This window comes from Mesoplodon bidens (genome assembly GCF_964165515.1).
Source record: "Mesoplodon bidens genome assembly, chromosome: 3".
In the NCBI taxonomy this organism is placed as follows: Eukaryota; Metazoa; Chordata; class Mammalia; order Artiodactyla; family Ziphiidae; genus Mesoplodon; species Mesoplodon bidens.
In genome coordinates this window covers 85,184,843-85,193,995 of record NC_138178.1, presented here as the reverse complement: position 1 = coordinate 85,193,995, position 9,153 = coordinate 85,184,843, and the positions used below count along the sequence as shown (strand labels likewise).

Below are 9,153 nucleotides of genomic sequence, written 5' to 3'. Positions count from 1 at the left end.
GATGGAAAAAGAGCAGGGGAGACTGAATAGGATGTTTCAAGGTCAGACCTGGAAGTAGTGATATCACTTCTGCCCACATTCCATTGGCTAGAACTCAGTCTTGTGGGAATCTAGGATGCAAGGGAACCTGCGAAATGTGGTTTATCTCCATATTCTGGAAGGTGAGGCAACCTGTATATTGGTGAGCCCAAGAAACCTCTCCACAGCAGGTTTGTCTGACTCAGGACCCTTAACCACTAGACTCTGCTGTAACTCTAATCTCCACCCCTACTCTTTGACCAGAGGAAAGTATCAAGTCTCTCTGAGACTTAACACTACATGAAATAAATCCATTTGGGAGTTTAAACAGCAAGAAGAAATGGCATAGTGCATCCATTATGAGCTAAATCTGATGACCTGTTTATTAACTAGGTGACCTTGGGCACGTTTCTGAATTTCTGCTTTTCCTTATCTATAAATTGAAAATAATATTTTCCTTTGCATGTCTTGCAGATTGCTGTGAGAGTCAAAGGGAATAGTTTGTGTAAAAATACTTAGTAAAAGGTAAAATGATACACAAAACACAAATGTCAGAGGTTTTTGGTGTTATTATTGTTACTTCCTAAGTGTCAATATGATTGATATTGGTAATAATCACTCTGTACTATCGGAGAAGAAATCACTGTGAGTTGGGCTGGTCAGGAAATGCTTTATAGGAGAGTGGAATTTGAATCTGATCTAGAAAGATGAATAAGATTTACATAGTAGAGGAGTAAGGAAAAGGCATTCAAGGCAGGGAGTATTGGACCACCAAAGAAGTAGAAGCCAGAATGAATAGAGTGCTCCTGAAACACTGAAAAAACTGTTTGCTCTTGGAGGCTTCTGAGATTGGGTTGGGCGGGAGCAAGTGAACTTCAGCCTGCTGCCACCTCTGCTTCACTTCAGCCGTCTGTTGAGACATTCTCCGTGGGTCACTCCCATTTCTGCAAGTCCTGTAAATGAGGCACCAACTGCACTTTGTTCCAGACTACCTTTTCAAGAATGTTTGATGGCAACAGGGTGTCCTTCTGGAGTAAAGGGTAGGCATATTTACTGCCCATTATAAAAGATTCAGGGGAGGTAGCAGCCATCTCCAACCCAGCATCATGACTGTTCTCAGACACCTTATGAAGCCCAAAGTGATCAAAGAGAAGACCAAGAAGTTCATCCGGCACCAGTCAGGCTGATAGGTCAAAATTAAGTGTAACTGGCAGAAACCCAGAGGCATCGACAACAGGGTACAGAGAAGATTCAAGTGCCAGATCTTGATGCCCAATATTGGTCATAGCAGCAACAAGAAAATGAAGCACATGCTGCCTAGTGGCTTCTAGAAGTTTCTGGTCTACAACGTCAAAAAGCTGGAAGTGCTGCTGATGTGCAACAAATCTTACTGTGCTGAGATGGCTCTCATTTCCTCCAAGAACCTCAAAGGCATTGTGGAAAGAGCAGCCCAGCTGGCCGTGAGTCACTGATTGCAATGCCAGGCTGCACAGTGAAGAAAATGAACAGTTCATGTGCAAGTTTTATTTGTGTTAAATAAAACCATAAAAATTCTGCAAAGTAAAACAAAGATTTTGGCTCCCTAAGCTCAGAGTTCTTCATGTACAGGTGTTAACTGGCCCTATTCCCATTGCCCTCTGGAAACTAGGTCTTGGGGAACTGACTTAAAAAAGGCAGATACTCTAGCTACTACTATTGCTATGAGTAATAAACCATTTTTGACTCTGACCCAGGAGTCTCATGTCTTCTACCAGCATCCATGAAACTATGACAGGCTAACTTGTTAACTTGCAAGTAGGGTAAAACTCAGACCCTTTACAGTTCTTGACAGAATCTATCTCTAGGAGGGATTTCACTGAAGAGTACTACATACCAGGCAGGGTACTAAGTGCTGGGGATACAGAACCAAAAGGCACAGTTCTTGCTTGCAAGGAGCCTCCGGTGTACAAATTAGGAGCTTACTGAGCTTGGTACTAATAGAGTTTCAGAGTAGTTAAATCACTAAGCTAGTGAATACACACAGAAAAAGGTCAAACTCAGACTAATAAAATTCTAGCCATGATTGCGACTATATCCCAACAACAGGGTGGAGACCATATGGTTTTTCAGTCCTCTGAGAACAGGTGTATTCTCTATAGATGGCAGAAGCTGAGAAGCACAGAGGTACATGGAGCCTTACAGAAGGCTTTAAAACAATACCCTTCAGCCCTCAGTGCCAAGAAAGAAGGTTGCTTCTAGATGGACTTGCCCTTTCTACAACTCTTCCCTAAATAAATTGTCCTGAAGGGTGACAGTAGAAGCATCACTTTCTGGCCCAGAGATCAAAGGGTGTCTCTCGTGTGGATACCTGGTGGTGTTGGTAAGGGAATTTCTAACTTTGGGATTGTATCTAGGATGGGAGAGAAGGCAGGTACTATGTTAAATGTGGGCACAACCAAGGAACAGAACTATACTATGAAGGGCAGAAAAGTTGCATATAGATGGAGAAGGATCTAGAACTCTAAGGCTGTGGTCTCTGAAACAGAATTGGTTTCACATACAGGGCCAAAGAAACCCTGAATTTATGATAGGGGCTCTGTCAGAAAAGTGGGATTAGGACTTAGGAAGGGAGTGAGGAAAACTGGCAGGCGAAGTACTTAGTTGTCTGTGCATAACAGACAGTGCTAAAGGTGCTAAAACAAGTTAATAAATAAACAGGGTATTCTAGGCTCATCTGACACATTAGATACAAAGATGTATTATATGGCATTTGGCAAAAATGAGTGCCTGACACTGACACCTAATATGTGACAGCACAAAACCGGGAGCTTTACACAATGTGGCAGGTGGGAGTTTGGTCCTTGGCACTGGAAGCAAGAATCCATTCATTCAACAAAGTGTATTGGCACTGTTCTAGGTGCTAGGGATAAAGCAGTGAACAAGATAGAGAAAAATCCGTGCCCCTATTTTGTTCTAAATGAAGTTAAATCTGGCTCTGAGCCACCTAGGTCAAGGGAGATGAGAAATTCAGGATTTGTCATGTTTACTTTAGGGGGAAGAAAATTAGGGTTTTCTATACCATCCCAGGGTCCTACACATTCCATAATATTCTGAGATGGGCTCTCTCTTCTTCAGACCACATTAGCTACCACTGTTGGTTGTTCATGATCCAAGTCCTTATGGTCCCTTTTCCAGGCCACCCCAAATATTTACAGGGCCTAGGACAAGAATACAAATGAAGGTTCACATACCATATGTTAAATATCTTAAAATTACAAATCCAGCCGAAAAACTGTTAAAGAAAATAGGTTCTATCATTCTATCTTGACACATACAATTTTGTAACAAGCTGGCCACCATCAGAGGCCCTGGATCCTGCTACTGTGTGGGAGTAGGGCACATGTCCCTGACTCTCTTGAAATCCATAAATGCATCCCCCCTAAACATGGGGAGGTGTTTCCCAAATAGTTTACTCTCTAGTGTTGGTCCACTTCTTCTCCCAACCCTTAATGTCTCCTGCCACCTGCAACAATCCAGCTGGATCACTTTCAAGACTAGACCAAAGGTTATGCTCTGAGTGTCAGACAACTTTTAATTTTGGCCCTGCAACATTAAAGCCATTAACTACTCCTGGAGGCAGACATGGTTGCTTTCCTTGGGTTGGGGAGGCAGTAATACTTATAGAAGCCTGAACAAGATATAAATTAACATCTCAAACAGCTGCCCCACCAACTACATATTATCTCATTCATTTCTTTATAACAGTCTTATTAAGGAAATAAAACTGAAGCTCAGGAAGATTAAACAACTTGCTGAATGCCATAAAAGGAAAAGAACAATAATTCAGTACCAGAGTTGTCACCATCCACACTTCCATCTACCACACCTAAGAGCTTTGAAGAAATTCAGAAACATATTAGTGAAACTGCCTGCCAAGGTGTACAAACTTGTATAACAGTTCCACTCAGTAGAGTAGATCCTGAGATTTGTTTTTGAGACTCCAGAGTACAGTAGTCCCCCTTATCCGTAGGGATATCTTCCAAGACCCGCAGTGGATACCTGAAACCTCAGATAGTACCAATCCGTAGGTATGCTATGTTTTCTCCTATACTAACCAGTGGGTAGTGTATACTCCATGGATATGCTGGACAAAGGGATGGTTTGCGTCCCAGGTGGATGGAGCAGGATGGCACAAGATTCATCACGCTACTCAGAATGGTGCCCAATTGAAAAGTTATGAATTATTTCTGGAATTTTCCATTTAATATTTTCCGACAGTGGTTAACCACAGGTAAAAGAAACCACTGAGGGCTTCCCTGGTGGCGCAGTGGTTGAGAGTCCGCCTGCCGATGCAGGGGACACGGGTTCGTGCCCCGGTCCGGGAAGATCCATGCTGTGGAGCGGCTGGGCCCGTGAGCCATGGCCTCTGAGCCTGCGCGTCCGGAGCCTGTGCTCTGCAACGGGAGAGGCCACAACAGTGAGAGGCCCGCATACCGCAAAAAAAAAAAAAAAAAAAAAGAAACCATTGATAAGGAAAGACTACTACATTATAAGGGATGCAGTGAGAGAGAAATTGGAGTCTATTAGAGGATGCATTTCTGTTATGTGATCTTGCAGCATTTTATCAAAATGTCGATCAACTCATTTTGCACTACAGTTTTAGTTCCAAAAGCCACTAAGAAGCTCAGCAAAGAAGCCAGACATTGTCAAAAATAAAATTAGATAAATATCACTTGTAAATAAAATAAAATCGATTGTGAAATGCTGTTTGGTCAGTTCTTATTGTTTGCTGTTCTTTTGTTCCCTTATTCCTGTTATCCTGCTCAGGGCAGAATGTGTCCTCCTAAAGGGCAGGGCAGAAAGACTCTCCAGTCTTGGTTTTGTTGATGGTTTTATATTGCTCATTATGAGTTTCAAGAATATACACCCAGGGTGAAGAATAAATGTTTAAATCTTAGAACACAAAACTTTTTTTCCCATTATTTTTATGCAAAAACTCAGACACTATCAAATTCAGATCCTGTCTCAAAGACGCTCTTTGTTAAGGGTGTAGAGGGAGTAGGATAGGGATGGGGTAAATGAAGTAAGCACGGTGCCGGTGCCGTTTCAAGAAGCCCTGGCCTTGGCCTGATCCTGTGAGGAGCTCTGGAGCATAAATTATACCTCAGGGTTTATCCAGCCTTGAGGCAAAGGTGGTGGGCTTTCTATTCAGGCACCAATCAATCAATGGCTATGGTTCCCCCAGGGCAATTCTGAATTTCTGCAAATACTGACAAAGCATCTTCTTTGGAAGCAAAGCAAACATAATTTAGGAGATAGACACCAGAATTGATCAAAAGTGATCAGAGGGTCTGTGAGTGATACACCAACAGTGTCAGCTATGCCAGTGACCATCTATTCTGCAGTTTGTAATTCTTTCACTATAGGTTTGACTCTTCTGATCAACAGACAAAGGGTCCATTAACAATCAGTAAGTGGTGGAGAAAGAAATTCTAAGTGATTTGAATTGTTAGAGCAGCGAAGGATTTTTTTTTTAAGTTCTCCAACAATTTATATTTGTATTTTTTTGGACGTGCCACACTCCTGTGGGATCTTAGTTCCCCAACCAGGGATTGAACCCAGCCCTGGGCAGTGAGAGCACAGAGTCCTAACCACGGGACTGCCAGGGAATTCCCGAAGGAATTTTTTTAAATCCCCTACTCAGATTTCTAGGGGAGTCAGGTTGGCAGGAATATGGTCATATATCCTTGTACAGTGTAAAAAAAACATCCCTTCGGGCAATTGATCACTAAGTATGTACCACAGCACCAGCCCTGTAGGGAAGGCAAATTTATCTGACTCAGTCCTTATCTTGAGATGCTTACACTATAGTTGGGTAGATGAGGTTCACATGCATGAAACAAGTATAAGCAACATCAACACTATATAATTAAAGACTGTTGGATTCTGAGAAAAGAGAAATAGACTTCCCTTGGCTACATTTTTTTGCAGATACTCACAGTAGGAGTGGTGAATAAGGTCAGATCAAGCGCATGCATGCATTGATTCCATCAATCTAAGTGATCTCTTTGTGCCAGATGATAAGCATGTTAGGCCTGGGAAGAGAGATGGTAAGACACTGTGATAAATACAGTAATGAAGGGTGTACTTTGGGGGATTATTTGGGTACTATTAGTATTTTTTAGTAGAAAGCTCAATTACTCTATTTCATTGAATTTAAGATGCCATGAATTTTAAGATTTGCCATTATTTTATTAAGCATTAAGAAAGAAAAAAACCCTGCTAGTTAAGCAGTGTATGACATATCCCTATTGCAGAGGTGTTATAATGTGAAATAAATGTTCATTTTAGAATTGATGAACTGGGGCTACAAGAGACATGACTTGGCTTAATCCTCTTCTTTGACTATCCTTTGCTTTCAGAGGACAGACAGAAGAGTGCCTGCTTTTCCCTTTCTGTAGTTCTTAGTGTTGTCAGTCTCTGCATTTCCTAAGGAAAGAGGGAAAATGATAACAGCAAGGCCTTTGATTTCTTTCTCTTACTTCTTTTTTTTTTTTTTTTTTTGCGGTACGCGGGCCTCTTAGTGTTGTGGCCTCTCCCGTTGTGGAGCACAGGCTCCGGACGCGCAGGCTCAGAGGCCATGGCTCACGGGCCTAGCCACTCCGCGGCATGTGGGATGTTCCTAGACCGGGGCACGAACCCGTGTCCCCTACATTGGCAGGCAGACTCTCAACCACTGCGCCACCAGGGAAGCCCTCTTTCTCTTACTTCTAATTAGAAATAGCTCGATAGTGTAATGGAGGCCAATAACAGTATTTGAAATAGTTGCTAATATTGATCAGGTGCTTAATATGGATCCAGGACTGAGCTAATTGCTTTTTACCCATTACGTAATTCTTACTTAATCCATTGGGAAAAGGTATTAATATCTCTATTTTACTGATAGGTAAAGTGAGATTAAAAGATGGTAAGCGGCGCCTTTCCGGCTCTGCATGTGGCGCCGGGGGAGAACCCTGGGGGTGCTGTGCTGCAGCCTCTTGGTCCCCGTTACCTGTTCGAGCCCTGCACTCAGGGGTCCGTTCCTTGCCGCCCCGGTACCCTTACGTCTCGCAGCCCCTGACTTTTGCTCTGAGAGGCCCTGACCGGGCGCCGAGAGGGGGGCAGTGTTGTGTGCTACCGCCCCTCTCCCCTGAAGGCAGCGTCCTGTGTTAAAGAAAGGACTTGAGAGGAAGAACCACAGTAGGATGGTGAGCTGAAAGTGAGAACCTATAGGGAAAGTGTAAAGGGCAGCTTCCCAAGTTTATTGCTCCCTTGTATCTCCAGAGCAATTAAAACACTGGAGGTGAACTGGAAAGATCTGGAAAGACCTAGATCCCACCACCTCAGATAAGAATAAATGTCAGCAGCAACCTCTGCTCACCAGAAGGAATCAAGAAAGGACTGCTCTCCTGCTCAAATATTTGTCCTGCTCTTTTTACCATCCCAGTCATCATTGCACAGAGTTTATGTTTAATACCAAATGCTTGTAGGGCTACCAGGTCCCATCTCTTTTTTAATTGTAATCTATTTGTGTCTTTAAAGTGCTTCTCTTATAGACAATACAGGTATGCCCTGCTTCTTGAAAGTTTGCTTTACCTCCTTCACTTTGATGAAAGACCTACACTGGTACCTATTGTCGCTAAATGAAATAAACCTGAAGAGGATTTTCACTTTTACGAAAAAAGGTGAAAACCGAAAATAGCTTTCAGTGTTTGTTTTGCAGTGAGCTGCTTTAGAGGCGGTGCAAACCCTGAGCATCAAGAGCGGCACCTCCAAGCTCCTTCCCTGGGAACTACACTCAGCATTCCAGCATTAGGCCGCCATAGCTTTGAGCATCTGTGCTTTATCTTGATTTATTTTGTGCATCTATTAACAAGATGTGTCCTAAGGTAATTGCTTTTTTGCTTTATGCCATTTTGGCTTACAAAAGGTTTCACAGGAATCCTCCACTTTTGGATAGTGGGGGAGACCTGTATATGGTTGAGTATTGCTTTTTCATACAAATTAACAACCTGTGTCTTTTAACTGGAGTCCATTTACACTTAATGTAATTACTGATATGGTTGGATTTAAATATGTCATCTTAGTATTTGTTTTCTAATTGTTCCATCTGATCTTTAGTTTCTCCTTCTTCCTTTCCTGCCTTCTTTTTGGTGAATAGAATATTTTTAGCTATGCTTCTTTGTGTTATTTCAAATAAAAGTACTACTTATCCATAAAAAAATAAAAAAGTAAAAAATAAAATAGAATAAAAGATGGTAAGCAATTTGCCTGAGGTCACACAGCTACTAAGTATCTGAGCTGAGACTGGAATGCAGGTTTGCCTACCAGGCAAGTTTAAGTTTTTAACCACTATGCCTGTAGGTGACTTGATAAGACCTGATTTCCTGCAAGGAAAAGAATTAAGACAGTTTCAGTCAGCGTTTACCAGAAACATCTTTTCTCAAGGATCTTTTAGAAAGCAAAACATGGTTATACAGACTAAAAGAAGACTGAGTGACCTATCTTAAACTATGACTATATTTCTGATGTGACTATTGTATAACTAGTCTTTATACAGTCTTTGTGAATTATATGCTGGATAATGAATTTTAAATTGTATGTCTAAGTAGAATAAGAACTCTATAATTAGTGGGTTATATTTAAGTGACCACAAAATAGATAAGGTGCACAATTAAAGAGTACATTTCTTCCAAACCCCTAATTTGTGTTAGAATATTCAACTGCCATCCTCTATGTGCAGGCATGAATTTTGATCCAGTAGCAATAAAGTCAGGCCCAGAAGTTTGCAGATTCAGAATTATTTATCAGCAAGTAGTATTACTTAACCCACATTTGACAAAACTGTTTATGTTCACAGACAGTTTTGGGTTTTATCTGAATTTAGAAGAGGTTGGAGATTAGCCTGATTAACCTGAGGTGATGGGTAAAATTTTAGGTGAGAAGTGCCATTTTGCTAGCATCTTAATGGGTTTGTCTGATCGCCCTATAAACTGGACCAGCAATTCTCAAAAGTTCTTCACTAAAAGAAGAAAAGCAACGGGAAGCTTGCTTATGTATTATGTGTCGGGGTACCCTGCCCCTCTGCCTGAATGTTAAACCAAAGTGCCTTTGTTT

The 9,153-nt window shown here is 41.7% G+C and overlaps 1 pseudogene across 1 annotated transcript; it reads left to right on the top strand.

Moving 5' to 3' along the window:
* Positions 1-1,124: 1,124 nt before the first annotated feature.
* On the top strand, positions 1,125-7,209 carry LOC308614036 (large ribosomal subunit protein eL32-like; annotated as a pseudogene). The gene is made up of 2 exons: positions 1,125-1,534; positions 6,944-7,209. The product of its transcript is annotated as a large ribosomal subunit protein eL32-like (transcript).
* The last annotated feature ends 1,944 nt before the right edge of the window (positions 7,210-9,153 follow it).